The sequence below is a fragment of the Rutidosis leptorrhynchoides genome, chromosome 11 (assembly GCF_046630445.1).
Source record: "Rutidosis leptorrhynchoides isolate AG116_Rl617_1_P2 chromosome 11, CSIRO_AGI_Rlap_v1, whole genome shotgun sequence".
In the NCBI taxonomy this organism is placed as follows: Eukaryota; Viridiplantae; Streptophyta; class Magnoliopsida; order Asterales; family Asteraceae; genus Rutidosis; species Rutidosis leptorrhynchoides.
Window position 1 is genome coordinate 196,162,627 of NC_092343.1, and position 22,089 is coordinate 196,184,715.

General features: G+C 35.0%; 1 long non-coding RNA gene across 4 annotated transcripts in view; it reads right to left on the bottom strand.

The window, feature by feature from the left end:
* Positions 1-480: 480 nt before the first annotated feature.
* LOC139877418 (uncharacterized) overlaps positions 481-22,089 on the bottom strand; it is a 37,547-nt gene continuing 15,938 nt past the window's right edge. For 2 of the 4 annotated variants that reach the window (XR_011768575.1, XR_011768573.1), the window contains exons 2-3: positions 699-1,962; positions 481-613 (exon numbers count right to left, since the gene is read on the bottom strand). This is a non-coding gene — a long non-coding RNA (uncharacterized lncRNA). Of the gene's footprint in view, positions 614-698; positions 2,270-22,089 lie in introns of those variants that run through there. The other 2 variants (XR_011768576.1, XR_011768574.1) reach the window with 2 other exon arrangements.

Consider the following 22,089-nt stretch of genomic DNA (forward strand, 5'->3'; position numbering starts at 1 on the left):
ATCCCAATATACACAAATGTTACTATAGTACCACATAATAGGGTCCTAATATAATGATTTTTAAGGTTAGTACCACTAAAAAAGTCCTTATATAAATTTATTAAACCTTAAAACCATAAAATGGGTCCTAATATATAATAAGGTGTTAGTTTAGTACTACATACAGAGTCCTAATATAATGTTTTCAAGGTTGGTACCATTTAAAAAGTCCTAATACAAATGTATTATTAAACAATATGGCGTCCTATCAAGTAATAGTATTAAAACCATAAAATGAGTCCTATCAAGTCATAGTAATTCTAAATAGGTTTCTATATTCAGATCCAGTTTGGTTTTCGAATTTTGGACGGTTTCAGTTTCAATGTCAGTTTTTATTTAATATGATAATGGACACCAATTAGCAATTTATACTAAAAATCAAATATGAAATAAAACATAATTAGATTTCAATAAATTATTCTCATAACATAAAAAGCACCAAACATAAAAAATTCACAAAATAATTCAACATATAAAGACATCGAATAACATTTGACAAAAAAATTAAAAACAATGAAAAGCAATGCAGAACATCTTGGATAAGCAAGTATCTTTATCAGTCCAAAGGTACAACCTACAAATAAAGAAACCATATATTTTATAAGCATAAAATGCATATTATAAAAATTAATATAATCACAAATTTATGATAGGCATACCATTATGAACGTAGAAGGCCACGCGATAGACGTAATTATAGAGAGCAAAAAATAATCTGGCATTTTTCCATCCAACATAAATCTTTAAGTTGGTGGCACCTGCACCTTCAGGTGAAAAGAAGAAATCAAATAAACATTCATTCAATAACTTGTCAAAGATCCAATTAACTTTTCAATTTAAACTTAAACAAAAGAAGGTGTAAATGCTAAAATTATATTATTTTAAATATGATAACTAACTAGATGTAACTATAAAAAGCATACTTTTTTCAAACCTTAAGCAAAAGTTTTTCAGTTCCTAAAAAAAACCAGCATCCCTGTCTGATTCCGGTAGCAAACTGACCAAATGCACCAACTGTACACATGTGTGAGAGTATGTACCAAGAAAGACCTTAACGCAAAGTTATGAACAACAAAAAAATAAGTGTGAAGAGTTCACACAGTAGCAATCAGAGGTGACAATTTCGTCCTATAAATGGACTGATTACGTTTATCTCTAATAAAACAAAACTAAATCAAGAACCGGGTCAAGTAATTCAAACAAGTCATAAGTCACCTGTACTTTTATAAGCATAAAACTCCTAGATAATAAAAAATTTCAAACCTAATTGACCCGCTCATTTTACCAACTCATTTAAGATCTTCGCTTAAATTAGACTAATGGATTCAAGAGTACCTCTCCGAGTTGCGCAAGAGCAACATGACATACACCTTTGAAATCAGGATTAGCCCACACTAACATTTTAAACTCATTTAATATACATTGAACACATGATTAAATATCATATATGTTACAAAATATAATATCATGATTTCCAAAAGGTGAGAACATAATACCTTGAAGTTGCTAAGATCTTTAATATCATAAAAGTATTTGATCCCTTGCTCGTAAGTATTTGATCTTTAATATCTAAAAGTTTCTATTAGCCACTTCATCAGTCGTAAATATATAGTGGTCAGGTATAATGACAATCTTTTCACGGTCCCAAACCTAAAACAATAACCACATTAGTCATAAGCTCACCACAACCATTTTGCATCATACTGCAAATTAAACGTACCACTAAAAAGGTAAAACAAATGTTTTGAATACTTTGGCATCATTTCTAAATTCTTTTTTAAATATTCGAATTGCACCCGGGCCACAAACATCACGTGTCATCAAAACATCAATGTTGACACATACATTTTCACCTGGGATCAAATGGGATTTTTCAGTAGCCCTAGAAAAGATCTTTTCTGTCATTGTCATACCGGTCCTCACCTATAAAAATACATTCCAATTAGTCATAATCACACAATTCACCCATCTTTATCAATATTATCAAAAGTAAAACAAAAAAAATGGCAAAAAGGTAGAGCAAAATCAACAAAAAGCCCACAATAAAATTGCATTAGCTTCTCCACTTTATGATTTCAATTACCAAGTCAATCAGCTAAAACTGTACATAGATGAGCAAAAAACTCAAATTTCTTTTTTCCTATATATAATCAATCTATGATGCCATAATATTAGCTTTACATATGAAAGAAAAAAGCTAATCACTTTGCTGTAATATTTGATGCTTGTTATAAAATTTTATATTATCACAAATTCATCAGTCATGTGCACTTAACAAATAGTCCTATCACATGTATGTATCTATGAAATGTCCCGTTCATATTGATTATAAACGTTCCATATTAATTGATTTCGTCGCGAGGTTTTGACCTCTATATGAGACGTTTTTCAAAGACTGCATTCATTTTTAAAACAACCATAACCTTTATTTTATCAATAAAGGTTTCAAAAGCATTACGTAGGTTATCAAATAATGATAATCTAAAATAAATTGTTTACACACGACCATTACATAATGGTTTACAATTGAAATATATTACATCGACATATGTTTCTTGAATGCAGTTTTTACATAATATCATACAAACATGGACTCCAAATCTTGTCCTTATTTTAGTATGCAACAGCGGAAGCTCTTAATATTCATCTGAGAATAAACATGCTTTAAACGTCAACAAAAATGTTGGTGAGTTATAGGTTTAACCTATATATATCAAATCGTAACAATAGACCACAAGATTTCATATTTCAATATACATTCCATACATACAGATAAAAATCATTCATATGGTGAACACCTGGTAACCGACATTAACAAGATGTATATATAAGAATATCCCCATCATTCCGGGACACCCTTCGGATATGATATAAATTTCGAAGTACTAAAGCATCCGGTACTTTGGATGGGGTTTGTTAGGCACAATAGATCTATCTTTAGGATTCGTGTCAATTAGGGTGTCTGTTCCCTAATACTTAGATTACCAGACTTAATAAAAAGGGGCATCTTCGATTTCGATAATTCAACCATAGAATGTAGTTTCACGTACTTGTGTCTATTTTGTAAATCATTTATAAAACCTGCATGTATTCTCATCTCAAAAATATTAGATTTTAAAAGTGGGACTATAACTCACTTTCATAGATTTTTACTTCGTCGGGAAGTAAGACTTGGCCACTGGTCGATTCACGAACCTATAACAAATATGTACATATATATCAAAGTATATTCATAATATATTTACAACACTTTTAATACATTTTGATGTTTTAAGTTTATTAAGTCAGTTGTCCTCGTTAGTAACCTACAACTAGTTGTCCAACGTTAGATGTACAGAAAAAAATAGATATATATTATCTTGATTCAATCCACGACCCAGTGTATACACGTCTCAGGCTAGATCACAACTCAAAGTATATATATTTTTGGAATCAACCTCAACCCTATAGAGCTAACTCCCACATTACTGCATATAGAGTGTCTATGGTTGTTCCAAATAATATATACACATGGGTCGATATGATATGTCAAAACATTTGCATACGTGTCTATGGTATCCCAAGATTACATAATATATTAGAATACATGTATAATACAATATAAGTTAGCTAAGATATGATTAATATAGATTTGTTACCAATTTTCACGTTGCTACAACAAGAAAAATTATCCAATCTTGTTTTACCCATAACTTCTTCATTTTAAATCCGTTTTGAGTGAATCAAATTGCTATGGTTTCATATTGAACTCTATTTTATGAATCTAAACAGAAAAATTATAGGTTTATAGTCGGAAATATAAGTTACAAGTCATTTTTGTAAAGGTAGTCATTTCAGTCGAAAGAACGACATCTAGATGACCATTTTAGAAAACATGCTTCCACTTTGAGTTTAACCATGATTTTTGGATATAGTTTCATGTTCATAAGAAAAATCATTTTCCCAGAAGAACAACTTTTGAATCAAAATTTATCATAGTTTTTAATTAACTAACCCAAAACAGCCCGCGGTGTTACTACGACGGCGTAAATTCGGTTTTACAGTGTTTTTCGTTTCTCCAGGTTTTAAATCATTAAGTTAGCATATCATATAGATATAGAACATGTGTTTAGTTGATTTTAAAAGTCAAATTAGAAGGATTAACTTTTGTTTGCGAACAAGTTTAGAATTAACTAAACTATGTTCTAGTGATTACAAGTTTAAACATTCGAATAAGATAGCTTTATATGTATGAATCGAATGATGTTATGAACATCATTACTACCTCAAGTTTTCTGGATAAAGCTACTGGAAATGAGAAAAATAGATCTAACTTCAAAGGATCCTTGGATGGCTTGAAAGTTCTTGAAGCAGAATCATGACACGAAAACAGTTCAAGTAAGATTTTCACTCGAAATAAGATTGTTATAGTTATAGAAATTGAATCAAAGTTTGAATATGAGTATTACCTTATATTAGAAAGATATCATACTGTAAATAAGAAAGATTTCTTGAGGTTGGATGATCACTCTACAAGATTGGAAGTAAGCTAGCAAACTTGGAAGTATTCTTGATTTTATGAAACTAGAACTTGTAGAATTTATGAAGAACACTTAGAACTTGAAGATAGAACTTGAGAGAGATCAATTAGATGAAGAAAATTGAAGAATGAAAGTGTTTGTAGGTGTTTTTGGTCGTAGGTGTATGGATTAGCGTGATGAACCGAAAATTTTTGACTTATTTAAACCAATTCTCTATACAATTTATTATTTTAACACGCTAAATAAAGTCTGTTAGATTGAGTCTCAAAATTTTAGAACTGTTTCATATATACAATTACCTTTGATTACTCTCGACGATTCATGAACAATTATATGTATGTATATATATATATGTACAAGTAAAAACGACTTTCCTACAGTAAAATCCTATTTGTTACAGTAAAAATACTATTTGATGTCAACGAACTAGCAAACAAAAATGAAAAAGGCGGCCATGCGATCGCATGACAAAAACCCTGAAAACTCATGCGATCGCATGAGCTATAGTAAATCGAAAACTACTATAAAAGGCCAGTTTGTTCGACGATATAATTCATATTTTATTTTCATATGTAATTTAAATTTTAATTTATAATTATAATTATAATTTTAATTTAAGTTTAATAATAATAAAGTATATTAGAGGGTGTTTTAATTCGGGTTTTAAACCGCTTTAAGCTAAGGAAATATTGGGTATTGTTCGGGGTATTGTTCTTGAATCCAAGGCCAACCATACAGTCGTCTACCATCATTATGTCTACGCAATTTGCCAACAATATTGAGTCTCAATATTGAACTGTGAGTTATATATCCCTTTTTAAATACTTTAAATATTTTTGGGCTGAGAATACATGCAATTTATTTTAAACGCGATAAGACACAAGTACATACTAAATTCTACACTGAGTTAAACCGGAAATCCCTTAGCTTTGGTAACTAGTAGCTGCCAGTACATAGGATATGGACTGGTGGGCGCGAATAATTGTATATGGATCCATAGGGCTTGACATCCCCGTCCGAGCTAGAGCGCTAGCCTTTTAACGGACGTATGTTATTTGAGTTTAAGACACGTTGGTTTACGTGTATTAAAACAAATGGGGTAATTATCACTATAGCGTTAAGTTTAGTTACCAGGGTGCTCTGTTACGTAGAATCTATTGATAAACTTTTGATGAAATCTTGTGGTCTATCTTTATATATGTTTATGACTCGAGCAATTAAACCTATAACTCACCAACATCCGTGTTGACTTTTTAGCATGTTTTATTCTCAGGTCCTTAGAATGCTTCTGCTGTGATGTGCTTGTTGCCTGCATGGAGTCTCTCATGCTTTGTACAAAGTTTATTGCATTCAAAATAAAACTGCGTTGTGTAATAAATAATTGGACTGTGATGTCAACCTGTAAATTAAAGACTTATGTATTTCGGGGTTTTGCTTATACCTAAGCACTCGCCCACATGTTTATAACTTTCAATGTTTAGAAAGTCACTTATTTTAATGAATGCAATATTTTATCAAAACGTATCATATAGAGGTCAAAACCTCACTGTGGAATCAATGATTAATGTGCCGCGTCAATAGCGATTTTGACGGGTCGTTACAGTTGGTATCCGAGCTTGAGGTCAAAGGGAACTAGAAATTACATTAGTGTGTTTAACTGGTAATTGTTAGGATGCATTAGTGAGTCTGGACTATGATCATATCTGTTTTTACTGATTTTTACTTATCATTTGGTCAAAAACATTATATGTGATTTATTTATATGCTAACGTAATTGTTGTTTCAATTATGTGATAGATGACTTCTTCTAATCCTATCATTTTGTACGACTCGAAATCGGACACTGAATCTATTATATCCACAACTGAAAAGGGCGTTCCAATACCTATTAAAGAAGAAATTGTGTTAGCCGGGGAATCTCAACTCCCGGTAAACCCAGAGGAGGTTCCAGCTCCACCCAGCTTTAGTTTTTTGGAGCCACAGTATCATTGGCATGGACCCATGATCCCTGAAGTAAACGAGGATCATCCATTTCTAAACAAATATGGACATTGGTCCAGATATACCGCCGACGGGTGGGTTGTGCCGATTACGCCTGGCAGATTTCGGTTCATGACCACCGGTACATATTCTTGCAGTTCGTCATCATATTCTCCTACACATGACTCAGACAGTTCATCATCAGACGAGATCAGTAAGGAGGAAGATTTCACTAATGAAATAAAAGAGATCACTAAGGAGAAATTCCAACTTGCTATAGATAATAAAAACAACCACAACAATAAAATGTCCTTAATTATTAAAAAAGAATAGGACCATTCGATCCGTAACCACCCTTATTGTATTAAATCCACTGAGGCAACGGGTACCTCAAAACCCCAACTAAAAATAAAATACACTGCCAGAATGTCTGTCGGACCATGTGCAAACAAACAATTGGCAGAGAGAACCAAATGGGAAGAAGTTTCTGATAGTTCTGAATAAACGACCTCGCAACCATAAATCTTCCATGCGCTATTTTATTGCTTATGTGTGCTACTCTATCTTGTTATGTAAAATAAGCATATGTAAAATATCAGTATTGTATGGTATTGTATTATTTTGGTTTATCAATAATAAATGAATGGAATGATTATTTGTATTATTACTACTTCTTATTATTATTATTACATAATAATGTAGTAACTCGCTATAATTTTTCATAGTGGAATATTATTAGGATTTTAGTAGTTAATTCCTTGTACTAGCTATTATGTATGAACTTAACGGGTAGGTAATACCCTAGAAATAATTATAAAATGCTAATAAGAAGAAAAGGCTTTTATAATAATTGGTTCATTTTATTAATATGCTACGATTAACTATTGACAACTCATTTTACCTATAATATTCTATATGATTAAATTATCTATGTTGTGTTTATTGAAGAAACATGTCTCAAATGTCGGATGCTGAGTTTGAGCAACTAGTCGAGAAACGTGTGAATGAAAGAATTGCTGCAGCTGAGGCAGCAAAAGCAACAGCCGAAGCAGCAGCCAAAGCAGCAGCCGTAAACACAAACTCACGAAACGGATGCTCATACAAAACTTTTCAAGGATGCAAACCACAGACGTTTAGTGGAACCGAGGGACCAGTCGGTCTAACCCGATGGTTTGAAAAGATGGAGTCCGTTTTCAAAATCAGTAATTGTGCGAACGAAGACAAGTCAAAGTATGCTTCGTGCACGTTGCAAGATGGTGCACTTACTTGGTGGAACAATTATGCTAAAGCAGAAGGAATAGATACGGCATATGATATCTCTTGGGAAGAACTGAAAAAGATGCTAATCGAGGAGTACTGTCCTCGAAACGAGATCAGAAAAATGGAATCTGAGTTATGTAATCTGAAGGTTATTGATGGTTCATGGAACTAGCCTTGTTGTGTCCCGAATTGGTGCCAAACGAGAAACGAAAGATAGAAATGTATATTGACGGTTTATCGATCAATATCAAAGGAAATGTTACATCGTCCAAACCAAATACGATGCAGGAAGCCAGGACAATGGCACACCAACTCATGGACCAGATCACAGAGAGTTCGATTAAGACACCAATTACCGAAGTTAAGACAACTGAAGGAAAGAGGAAATGGGAAGACTATAAGGGCAAAAGTACTCAACTGAAGAAACAAGAAACTTTTAAAAGTAAACAACATGGGGCAACTGGTAGTCTAAACTATAAGGGACCCCATCCGTTCTGCAAAAGATGTTACACACATCATGCAGGTTATTGCCAAGTGGTCTGTGATAAGTGCAACAAGAAAGGACATGTGGCGAAAGATTGTTATGCCACCGTTTCTGAAGTAAAGACAAAATCGACCGATGTCAAGAAATGTTATGGATGCGGGAAGTCTGGTCACTTTATAAATCAATGCCCTGATAAGGAGAAGAACAAAGAACCCGCACGTGGGAGGACATTTAATGTTAGTGCCAGTAAAGCACGTGAGGATCCTAATCTTGTCACGGGTACGTTTACCGTTAATAATCAACTAGCTTCTATTTTGTTTGATACGGGTGCTGATAGAAGTTATATGTGTAAAGACTTTAGTTTTAAACTAAAATGTGCATCATTACCTCTAGACGATAAATATACTATTGAATTAGCTAATGGTAAACTGATAAAAGCCGATAAAATTTGTCATGGTTGCGAAATGAATCTCGCTGGTGAAACCTTCAAAATCGATTTGATACCCGTAGAATTAGGAAGTTTTGACGTAATTGGGCGGAAGTTGTTTGCGCTGAGAAAGCAATCCGCATCCCTCGTAAGGATGAAACGTCATTAATGATTTATGGGGAGAAGAGCAACTCAAAGCTGAACTTTATCAACTGTATGAAGGCCCAGAAACTTATAAGAAAAGGTTGTTATGCTATTCTGGCACACGTAAAGAAGATCGATACTGAAGAAAGAAGCATTAATGACATGCCGGTTGTAAGAGAATATCCCGGAGTATTTCCAGAAGAATTACCGGGGCTACCTCCACACAGATGTGTAGAATTCCAGATTGATCTCATACCAGGAGCTGCACCTGTAGCCCGATCTCCATATAGACTTGCACCTTCAGAAATACAAGAATTACAAGACCAGTTGCAAGAATTATCGGACCGTGGATTTATTCGTCCTAGTTTTTCACCTTGGGGTGCTCCTATTCTGTTCGTCAAGAAGAAGGATGGATCTATGAGAATGTGCATAGATTACCGAGAATTAAACAAATTAACGATCAAGAATAGGTACCCATTACCGAGGATTGATGATTTGTTTAATCAATTGCAAGGATCAAGTGTTTATTCTAAGATTGATCTACGCTCCGGATATCATCAACTGAGAGTGAAGGAAGAAGATGTTCCTAAAACTGCATTCAGAACCCGTTACGGTCACTATAAATTTTTAGTCATGCCTTTTGGATTGACTAATGCTCCAGCAGTATTCATGGATCTAATGAATCGCATCTGTAGACCGTATTTAGACAAATTTGTAATTGTTTTTATCGACGACATATTGATTTACTCGAAGAACAAGGAAGAACATGAGCAACACTTAAGACTGGTACTAGAGATACTCAAGAAAGAAGAATTGTAAGCAAAATTTTCGAAGTGTGATTTCTGGTTGTAAGAAGTATAATTTTTGGGCCATGTTGTCAGTAAACATGGAATTAAAGTTGACCCCGCCAAGATCGAAGCCATTAGTAAATGGGAAACACCGAAGACTCCAACACAAATCCGCCAATTCTTAGGTCTTGCTGGTTACTACCGAAGATTCATTCAAGATTTCTCTAGAATCGCCAAACCCTTAACTTTATTGACTCAAAAGGGAAAGAAGTATGATTGGTCCACAGAACAGGAATCCTCATTCCAGTAATTAAAGAAGAAGTTAACGTCTGCACCCATTTTGTCATTACCGGAAGGAAATGATGATTTCGTGATCTATTGTGATGCTTCACGCCAAGGTTTAGGATGTGTATTAATGCAACACACAAAAGTCATCGCATACGCTTCACGACAACTAAAAATTCATGAAAAGAATTATACGACGCACGATTTGGAACTTGGAGCAGTAGTTTTTGCACTCAAAATATGGAGACACTATCTATATGGCACCAAGTGTACAGTGTACACCGACCATAAGAGTCTTCAGCATATTTTTGATCAAAAACAACTCAATATGAGGCAACGTCGCTGGGTAGAGTTGTTAAACGATTACGATTGTGAAATCCGTTACCACCCCGGAAAGGCTAATGTTGTAGCTGATGCCCTAAGTCGAAAAGAAAGAGTAAAACCTCTTAGGGTCCGAGCTTTGAATATTACAATTCGTACTGATCTCACAAAGCAAATTCAAGCAGCACAGTTAGAGGCTTTAAAAGAAGAAAATGAAAAAGGCGAAATGAGCAGAGGGTTAGAAAAACAGCTTGAAGTAAAAGCCGATGGAACCCTGTATTTTGCTGATAGGATATGGGTACCAAAACATGGTAATCTAAGGCAACTAGTACTAGATGAAGCACACAAAACGAGGTACTCAATTCATCCAGGAAACGGGAAAATGTACCACGATCTCAAGAAGTTTTATTGGTGGCCTAATATGAAGACAGAAATTGCTACTTATGTAAGCAAATGTTTGACGTGTGCAAAGGTCAAAGCTGAGCACCAAAAGCCGTCAGGATTACTACAACAACCAGAAATTCTGCAGTAGAAATGGGAAAGAATAACTATGGATTTCATTACGAAATTGCCAAGGACTACAAGTAGTCATGATACTATTTGGGTGATAGTTGATCGTCTAACTAAATCAGCTCACTTTCTACCAATAAAGGAGACAGACAGTATGGAAAGATTAGCACGCCTATATTTGAAGGAGGTAGTTTCCAGGCATGGTGTACCCATCTCTATCATATCTGATCGTGACACCCGACTCACATCACGTTTTTGGCAGTCATTACAAAAAGAATTGGGAACTCGATTAGATATGAGCACCGCTTATCACCCACAGACAGATGGTCAAAGTGAAAGAACAATACAAACATTGGAAGATATGTTACGGGCATGCGTGATTGACTTTGGAACCAATTGGGATCGACACTTACCGTTGGCAGAATTTTCATACAATAACAGCTATCATACGAGCATCAACGCAGCGCCATTTGAAGCACTTTACGGTAGAAAGTGCAGATCTCCTATATGCTGGAGTGAAGTAGGAGAAAGACAACTTACTGGACCAGAAATTATTCACGAAACCACCGAAAAGATCATTCAAATACAACAGCGATTGAAAACGGCCATGAGTCGCCAAAAGAGTTATGCTGATGTAAGAAGAAAACCGCTAAAATTTCAAGTGGGCGACAAAGTCATGTTGAAAGTGTCACCCTGGAAAGGCGTTGTACGATTCGGTAAACGAGGAAAGGTAAGTCCTAGGTACGTAGGACCCTTTAAAATCACCGAAAGAATTGGAACAGTTGCTTATCGATTAAAGCTACCGCAAGAACTTAGTAGTGTTCACAACACATTTCACGTGTCAAATTTGAAGAAATGTTTAGCTTAAGAGGATGTCGTAATTCCTCTTGACGAAATACGAATCAATGATAAACTCCATTTTATCGAAGAACCTGTTGAAATCATGGACTGTGAGGTCAAACAATTAAAACAAAGCAAAATACCGATAGTTAGGGTTCGTTGGAACGCAAGACGAGGACCCGAGTTTACTTGGGAACGTGAAGATCAGATGAAGCAAAAGTATCCACATTTGTTCACTGATATCGCTCATGAAACAGGTACTACTCAAAATTTCGGGACGAAATTTTCTTTAAGGGGGAGGTACTGTGATGAACCGAAAATTTTTGACTTATTTAAACCAATTCTCTATACGATTTATTATTTTAACACGCTAAACAAAGTCTGTTAGATTGAGTCTCAAAATTTTAGAACTGTTTCATATATACAATTACCTTTGATTACTCTCGACGATTCATGAACAATTATATGTATGTATATATATATGTACAAGTAAAAATGACTTTCCTACAGTAAAACCCTATTTGCTACAGTAAAAATACTATTTGATGTCGACGAACTAGCAAACAAAAACGAAAAAGGCGGCCATGCGATCGCATGGCAAAAACCCTGAAAACTCATGCGATCGCATGAGCTACAGTAAATCGTAAAGTACTATAAAAGGCCAGTTTGTTCGACGATATAATTCATATTTTATTTTCATATGTAATTTAAATTTTAATTTATAATTATAATTATAATTTTAATTTAAGTTTAATAATAATAAAGTATATTCGAGGGTGTTTTAATTCGGGTTTCAAACCGCTTTAAGCTAAGGAAATATTGGGTATTGTTCGGGGTATTGTTCTTGAATCCAAGGCCAACTATACAGTCGTCTACCATCATTACGTCTACGCAATTTGCCAACAATATTGAGTCTCAATATTGAACTGTGAGTTATAGATCCCTTTTTAAATACTTTAAATATTTTTGGGCTGAGAATACATGCAATTTATTTTAAACGCGATAAGACACAAGTACATACTAAATTCTACACTGAGTTAAACCGGAAATCCCTTAGCTTTGGTAACTAGTAGCTGCCAGTACATAGGATATGGACTGGTGGGCGCGAATAATTGTATATGGATCCATAGGGCTTGACATCCCCGTCCGAGCTAGAGCGCTAGCCTTTTAACGGACGTATGTTATTTGAGTTTAAGACACATTGTGTAGTGATCCGAACTTTTTCATGTTTATATATATATTAATTGAGATTGATATTTACATGATTAAATGTTTCCAACATGTTAAGCAATCAAACTTGTTAAGACTTGATTAATTGAAATATGTTTCATATAGACAATTGACCACCCAAGTTGACCAGTGATTCACGAACGTTAAAACTTGTAAAAACTATATGATGACATATATATGGATATATATATAGTTAACATGATACTATGATAAGTAAACATATCATTAAGTATATTAACAATGAACTACATATGTAAAAACAAGACTACTAACTTAATGATTTTTAAACGAGACATATATGTAACGATTATCGTTGTAAAGACATTTAATGTATATATATCATATTAAGAGATATTCATACATGATAATATCATGATAATATAATAATTTAAAATCTCATTTGATATTATAAACATTGGGTTAACAACATTTAACAAGATCGTTAACCTAAAGGTTTCAAAACAACACTTACATGTAACGACTAACGATGACTTAACGACTCAGTTAAAATGTATATACATGTAGTGTTTTAATATGTATTTATACACTTTTGAAAGACTTCAATACAATTATCAAAATACTTCTACTTAACAAAAATGCTTACAATTACATCCTCGTTCAGTTTCATCAACAATTCTACTCGTATGCACCCGTATTCGTACTCGTACAATACACAGCTTTTAGATGTATGTACTACTGGTATATACACTCCAATTATCAGCTCTTAGCAGCCCATGTGAGTCACCTAACACATGTGGGAACCATCATTTGGCAACTAGCATGAAATATCTCATAAAATTACAAAAATATGAGTAATCATTCATGACTTATTTACATGAAAACAAAATTACATATCCTTTATATCTAATCCATACACCAACGACCAAAAACACCTACAAACACTTTCATTCTTCAATTTTCTTTATCTAATTGATCTCTCTCAAGTTCTATCTTCAAGTTCTAAGTGTTCTTCATATATTCTACAAGTTCTAGTTACATAAAATCAAGAATACTTTCAAGTTTGCTAGCTCACTTCCAATCTTTTAAGGTGATCATCCAACCTCAATAAATCTTTGTTTCTTACAGTAGGTTATCATTCTAATACAAGGTAATAATCATATTCAAACTTTGGTTCAATTTCTATAACTATAACAATCTTATTTCAAGTGATGATCTTACTTGAACTTGTTTTCGTGTCATGATTCTGCTTCAAGAACTTCGAGCCATCCAAGGATCCGTTGAAGCTAGATCCATTTTCCTATTTTCCAGTAGGTTTATCCAAGGAACTTAAGGTAGTAATGATGTTCATAACATCATTCGATTCATACATATAAAGCTATCTTATTCGAAGGTTTAAACTTGTAATCACTAGAACATAGTTTAGTTAATTCTAAACTTGTTCGTAAACAAAAGTTAATCCTTCTAACTTGACTTTTAAAATCAACTAAACACATGTTCTATATCTATATGATATGCTAACTTAATGATTTAAAACCTGGAGACACGAAAAACACCGTAAAACCGGATTTACGCTTCGTAGTAACACCGCGGGCTGTTTTGGGTTAGTTAATTAAAAACTATGATAAACTTTGATTTAAAAGTTGTTATTCTGAGAAAATGATTTTTATTATGAACATGAAACTATATCTAAAAATTATGGTTAAACTCAAAGTGGAAGTATGTTTTCTAAAATGGTCATCTAGACGTCGTTCTTTCGACTGAAATGACTACCTTTACAAAAATGACTTGTAACTTATTTTTCCGACTATAAACCTATACTTTTTCTATTTAGATTCATAAAATATAGTTCAATATGAAACCATAGCAATTTGATTCACTCAAAACGGATTTAAAATGAAGAAGTTATGGGTAAAACAAGATTGGATAATTTTTCTCATTTTAGCTACGTGAAAATTGGTAACAAATCTATTCCAACCATAACTTAATCAACTTGTATTGTATATTATGTAATCTTGAGATACCATAGACACGTATACAATGTTTCAACCTATCATGTCGACACATCTATATATATTTCGGAACAACCATAGACACTCTATATGTGAATGTTGGAGTTAGCTATACAGGGTTGAGGTTGATTCCAAAATATATATAGTTTGAGTTGTGATCAATACTGAGATACGTATACACTGGGTCGTGGATTGATTCAAGATAATATTTATCGATTTATTTCTGTACATCTAACTGTGGACAACTAGTTGTAGGTTACTAACAAGGACAGCTGACTTAATAAACTTAAAACATCAAAATATATTAAAAGTGTTGTAAATATATTTTGAACATACTTTAATATATATGTATATATTGTTATAGGTTCATGAATCAACCAGTGGCCAAGTCTTACTTCCCGACGAAGTAAAAATCTGTGAAAGTGAGTTATATTCCCACTTTTAAAATCTAATATTTTTGGGATGAGAATACATGCAGGTTTTATAAATGATTTACAAAATAGACACAAGTACGTGAAACTACATTCTATGGTTGAATTATCGAAATCGAATATGCCCCTTTTTATTAAGTCTGGTAATCTAAGAATTAGGGAACAGACACCCTAATTGATGCGAATCCTAAAGATAGATCTATTGGGCCTTACAAACCCCATCCAAAGTACCGGATGCTTTAGTACTTCGAAATTTATATCATATCCGAAGGGTGTCCCGGAATGATGGGGATATTCTTATATATGCATCTTGTTAATGTCGGTTACCAGGTGTTCACCATATGAATTATTTTTATCTCTATGTATGGGATGTGTATTGAAATATGAAATCTTGTGGTCTATTATTATGATTTGATATATATAGGTTAAACCTATAACTCACCAACATTTTTGTTGACGTTTTAAGCATGTTTATTCTCAGGTGATTATTAAGAGCTTCCGCTATCGCATACTTAAATAAGGACGAGATTTGGAGTCCATGCTTGTATGATATTGTGTAAAAACTGCATTCAAGAAACTTATTCTGTTGTAACATATTTGTATTGTAAACCATTATGTAATGGTCGTGTGTAAACAGGATATTTTAGATTATCATTATTTGATAATCTACGTAAAGCTTTTTAAACCTTTATTGATGAAATAAAGGTTATGGTTTGTTTTAAAATGAATGCAGTCTTTAAAAAAAACGTCTCATATAGAGGTCAAAACCTCGCAACGAAATCAATTAATATGGAACGTTTTTAATCAATAAGAATGGGACATTTCAGTTGGTATCTGAGCGTTGGTCTTAGAAAACTAGAATTTTGCATTAGTGTGTCTTATCGAGTTTGTTAGGATGCATTAGTGATTCTGGACTTCGACCGTGTTTACTTGAAAAATGATTGCTTAACAAATTTTGTTGGAAACTATATATTTTTAACATGCGAATATTATGTGATATATCAATCTCTTAACGCGTTTGATATTATGTGATAGATGTCTACCTCTAGAACAAGTCCCATTGACTCACCTAATAATAATGAAGAGTCAAATGTAAATTGGAATGATTCGTGGACTGATTCACAAGTTCCCGAAGAGGAACCGGAAGAAGATTCGGAACCGGAAGAAGAATCGGAACCGGAAGAAGAATCGGAACCGGATGAAGAAATAGAACCGGTGGGGGAAATAATAAAATGGTTAAGTAAAAGAAAATCCTCAACCAACCGACCAAGGTTAATTATGGTCAATGGTGTTTCCGCCAAGGAAGCAAAATATTGGGAGGATTACCAATTCTCCGATGAATCGGATTCCGACGAGAATTCCGATGATGTTATAGAAATTACCCCAACTGAATTTAAAAAGGCAAAAGAAAATAATAAGGGAAAGGGCATAAAAATAGAGAAATCTAATTCCAACCCCGATGAACTTTATATGTATCGTCAACCCCCGAAGTCCTTAAGTTGTAACAATGACCCGGGAACCTCTAAACCACCAGGTTTTTCTAAACCAATGTGGAAAACGACGGCTCGTATTAGGGGAACATCATATATCCCTAGAAACTTGGCAAAACGAACCAAAACCGAAGAAGAAGAAACGAGCGAGTCGGAATAAGATAGTTGTATTCGTGTGGTGTAATATATGTAATATAGTGTGCTTATGCTTTATGATATATGTAAAAATTGCTTGTATTAATAAGTATTTTTTATGAATCTAACTCTTGTCTATTTTACAGTTTAAAAACACAAAATGGATAGACAACCCAATATTTTAAGAGACCTACCCGGAGACATGATTGATGAAATCTTGTCTAGAGTCGGTCAGAATTCCTCGGCACAACTATTTAAGGCGAGATCAGTTTGTAAGACATTCGAAGAACGTTCCAAGAATGTCTTGGTTTATAAGAGACTTTCGTTTGAAAGATGGGGGATATCACATTGGGAAACCCATAAGTTACGATGTGTTTACTTTGACGCATATATTGCGGAGAACCCAAATGCTATTTTACGCAACGGGTTAAGAAATTATTTTGACTTAATGTATCCGAATATAGGACTTATGATTTAGAAAAAGCCGCTAACATGCAACATAAAGAAGCATGCTATGCTTACGGGTTAGTAATGTTCGCTTCTCACCAAAGTGAGAAAAAGAACATCGGGCTACAGCTATTAAACAAAATGTTCCCACAAGTGACGGAGTCGGTAATTGGGGTAAGAAATGAGGTTTTTAGATTGTTACGGGACTGTTGGACATTACGTAACCCTCGTCCCTTTGATGACGTTACAACACGCTGTCTTATCAACGGCCATAACGGTTATGTTCCACAAGACCAAGGATGGGAAGTAGTCCTAGTAAAACCAGAATGCATGACTTGTTTCTGGACGTATGAATTACGTGTCTTTATTGCCTTTGCTGAACGACTTGTGTACTAGCTAGAATTATCTTCACAACTATCTTGTATCAAAGTTATTGTGTGCTATATTTCATGCTTTATGTAAAATAAGTGGTATTGTAAGTTTGTAAAATATTGTATAAAAGTTTGAACGCGAAATATTATTATAATCAGTTTTTTATATAGAATTGTAGTAGTTGAATTGTATATTAGCTACTAAGTATGAACTTAACGGGTAGGTACTACCCGAATTTAAACTTATAAAACGCTAATATGAAGAAAATGATTTTATAAATGAGTTCATATTATGCTACGAAATACTATTAACTACTCTTAATATTCTGTATGATTAACTTGTTCCATTTGACTATTTTGAAGGAAATGGCACCGACTACTCGACGCACCGTGAATATGAATGAAGAGGAATTCCGTACTTTTCTAGCTTCAAACATAGCCGCAGTACAGGCTGCGCTACATACCAACAATAACATTGGATCTAGCAGTATAGGAAATCGTGTAGGATGCACCTACAAAGAATTCACTGCCTGCAAACCTTTGGAATTTGATGGAACCGAAGGACCGATCGGATTGAAATGGTGGATAGAGAAGGTCGAATCGGTGTTTGCCATAAGTAAGTGTACTGAAGAGGACAAAGTGAAGTGCGCTACACATACCTTCACAGGTTCTGCGTTAACATGGTGGAATACCTATCTAGAGCAAGTGGGACAAGATGATGCGTACGCACTACCGTGGTCAGCATTCAAGCACTTGATGAACGAGAAGTACCGTCCCAGAACCGAGGTCAATAAGCTCAAGACAGAACTTAGAGGGTTACGAACCCAAGGATTTGATATTACCACATACGAAAGACGATTCACAGAATTGTGCATATTGTGTCCGGGAGCGTTCGAAGATGAGGAAGAGAAGATCGACGCATTTGTGAAAGGATTACTGGAAAGAATCCAAGAAGATATAAGTTCACACGAGCCCGCCTCCATACAACAGGCATGTAGAATGGCTCACAAACTAGTGAACCAGATTGAAGAAAGAAATAAAGAACAGACTGCTGAAGAGGCCAATGTGAAGCAAGTCAAAAGAAAGTGGGAGGAAAACGGTGATAAGAATCACCAATACAGCAACAACAGCAATTACAACAATAATCGCAACAATTATCCCAACAATCGCAACATCAATCGCAACTACAACAAATGGCCCAACAACAACAACAACAAAAACAACAACAGCAACTACAACAATCATCCCAACAACAATAATAACCGCAACAACAACAACAATCAGAAGCAGCTATGCCAAAGGTGTGAAAAGTATCACTCGGGGTTCTGCACCAAATTTTGCAACTAGTGTAAAAGAAATGGTCATAGCGCGGTGAAGTGTGAGGTCTACGGACCAGGGGTTAATAGAACGAAAGGAACAAATGGTGTCGGAACGAGTAATGGCGGAGCAAGTAGTGTCGGAGCAAGTTATGCCAATGTAGTTTGTTATAAATGTGGAAAACCGGGCCACATTATTAGAAATTGCCCGAAACAGGAGAACACGAATGGGCAAGGCCGCGGAAGAGTTTTCAATATTAATGCGGCAGAGGCATAGGAAGACCCGGAGCTTGTTACGAGTACGTTTCTTATTGACAATAAATCTGCTTACGTTTAATTTATTCGGGTGCGGATAGAAGCTATATGAGTAGAGATTTTTGTGCTAAATTAAGTTGTCCATTGACGCCTTTGGATAGTAAATTTTTACTCGAATTAGCAAATGGTAAATTAATTTCAGCAGATAATATATGTCGGAATCGAGAAATTAAACTGGTTAGCGAAACATTTAAGATTGATTTGATACCAGTAGAGTTAGGGAGTTTTGATGTGATAATCGGTATAGACTGGTTGAAAGAAGTGAAAGCAGAGATCGTTTGTTACAAAAATGCAATTCGCATTATACGAGAAAAAGGAAAACCCTTAATGGTGTACGGAGAAAAGGGCAACACGAAGCTACATCTTATTAGTAATTTGAAGGCACAAAAACTAATAAGAAAAGGTTGCTATGCTGTTCTAGCACACGTCGAGAAAGTACAAACTGAAGAAAAGAGCATCAATGATGTTCCCATTGCAAAAGAATTTTCCGATGTATTTCTGAAAGAATTACCGGGATTACCCCCACATCGATCCGTTGAATTTCAAATAGATCTTGTACCAGGAGCTGCACCAATAGCTCGTGCTCCTTACAGACTCGCACCCAGCGAGATGAAAGAACTGCAAAGCCAATTACAAGAACTTTTAGAGCGTGGTTTCATTTGACCAAGCACATCACTGTGGGGAGATCCTGTTTTGTTTGTCAAGAAGAAAGATGGTACATTCAGGTTGTGTATCGACTACCGAGAGTTGAACAAACTTACCATCAAGAACCGTTACCCACTACCGAGAATCGACGACTTATTTGATCAACTACAAGGCTCGTCTGTTTATTCAAAGATTGACTTACGTTCCGGGTATCATCAAATGCGGGTGAAAGAAGATGATATTCCAAAGACTGCTTTCAGAACATGTTACGGTCATTACAAGTTTATGGTCATGCCGTTTGGTTTAACTAATGCACCAGCTGTGTTCATGGACCTTATGAACCGAGTGTGTGCACCATACCTTGACAAGTTTGTCATTGTTTTCATTGATGACATACTTATTTACTCAAAGAATGACCAAGAACACGGTGAACATTTGAGAAAGGTGTTAGAAGTATTGAGGAAGGAAGAATTATACGCTAAGTTTTCAAAGTGTGCATTTTGGTTGGAAGAAGTTCAATTCCTCGGTCACATAGTGAACAAAGAAGGTATTAAGGTGGATCCGGCAAAGATAGAAACTGTTGAAAAGTGGGAAACCCCGAAAACTCCGAAACACATACGCCAGTTTTTAGGACTAGCTGGTTACTACAGAAGGTTCATCCAAGACTTTTCCAGAATAGCAAAACCCTTGACTGCATTAACGCATAAAGGGAAGAAATTTGAATGGAATGATGAACAAGAGAAAGCGTTTCAGTTATTGAAGAAAAAGCTAACTACGGCACCGATATTGTCATTGCCTGAAGGGAATGATGATTTTGTGATTTATTGTGACGCATCAAAGCAAGGTCTCGGTTGTGTATTAATGCAACGAACGAAGGTGATTGCTTATGCGTCTAGACAATTAAAGATTCACGAACAAATTATACGACGCATGATTTGGAATTAGGCGCGGTTGTTTTTGCATTAAAGACTTGGAGGCACTACTTATATGGGGTCAAAAGTATTATATATACCGACCAAAAAAGTCTTCAACACATATTTAATCAGAAACAACTGAATATGAGGCAGCGTAGGTGGATTGAATTGTTGAATGATTACGACTTTGAGATTCGTTACCACCCAGGGAAGGCAAATGTGGTAGCCGATGCCTTGAGCAGGAAGGACAGAGAACCCATTCGAGTAAAATCTATGAATATAATGATTCATAATAACCTTACTACTCAAATAAAGGAGGCGCAACAAGGAGTTTTAAAAGAGGGAAATTTAAAGGATGAAATACCCAAAGGATCGGAGAAGCATCTTAATATTCGGGAAGACAGAACCCGGTATAGGGCTGAAAGGATTTGGGTACCAAAATTTGGAGATATGAGAGAAATGGTACTTAGAAAAGCTCATAAAACCAGATACTCAATACATCCTGGAACGGGGAAGATGTACAAGGATCTCAAGAAACATTTTTGGTGGCCGGGTATGAAAGCCGATGTTGCTAAATACGTAGGAGAATGTTTGACGTGTTCTAAGGTCAAAGCTGAGCATCAGAAACCATCAGGTCTACTTCAACAACCCGAAATCCCGGAATGGAAATGGGAAAACATTACCATGGATTTCATCACTAAATTACCAAGGACTGCAAGTGGTTTTGATACTATTTGGGTAATAGTTGATCGTCTCACCAAATCAGCACACTTCCTACCAATAAGAGAAGATGACAAGATGGAGAAGTTAGCACGACTGTATTTGAAGGAAGTCGTCTCCAGACATGGAATACCAATCTCTATTATCTCTGATAGGGATGGCAGATTTATTTCAAGATTCTGGCAGACATTACAGCAAGCATTAGGAACTCGTCTAGACATGAGTACTGCCTATCATCCACAAACTGATGGGCAGAGCGAAAGGACGATACAAAAACTTGAAGACATGCTACGAGCATGTGTTATTGATTTCGGAAACAGTTGGGATCGACATCTACCGTTAGCAGAATTTTCCTACAACAACAGCTACCATTCAAGCATTGAGATGGCGCCGTTTGAAGCACTTTATGGTAGAAAGTGCAGGTCTTCGATTTGTTGGAGTGAAGTGGGGGATAGACAGATTACGGGTCCGGAGATTATACAAGAAACTACCGAGAAGATCATCCAA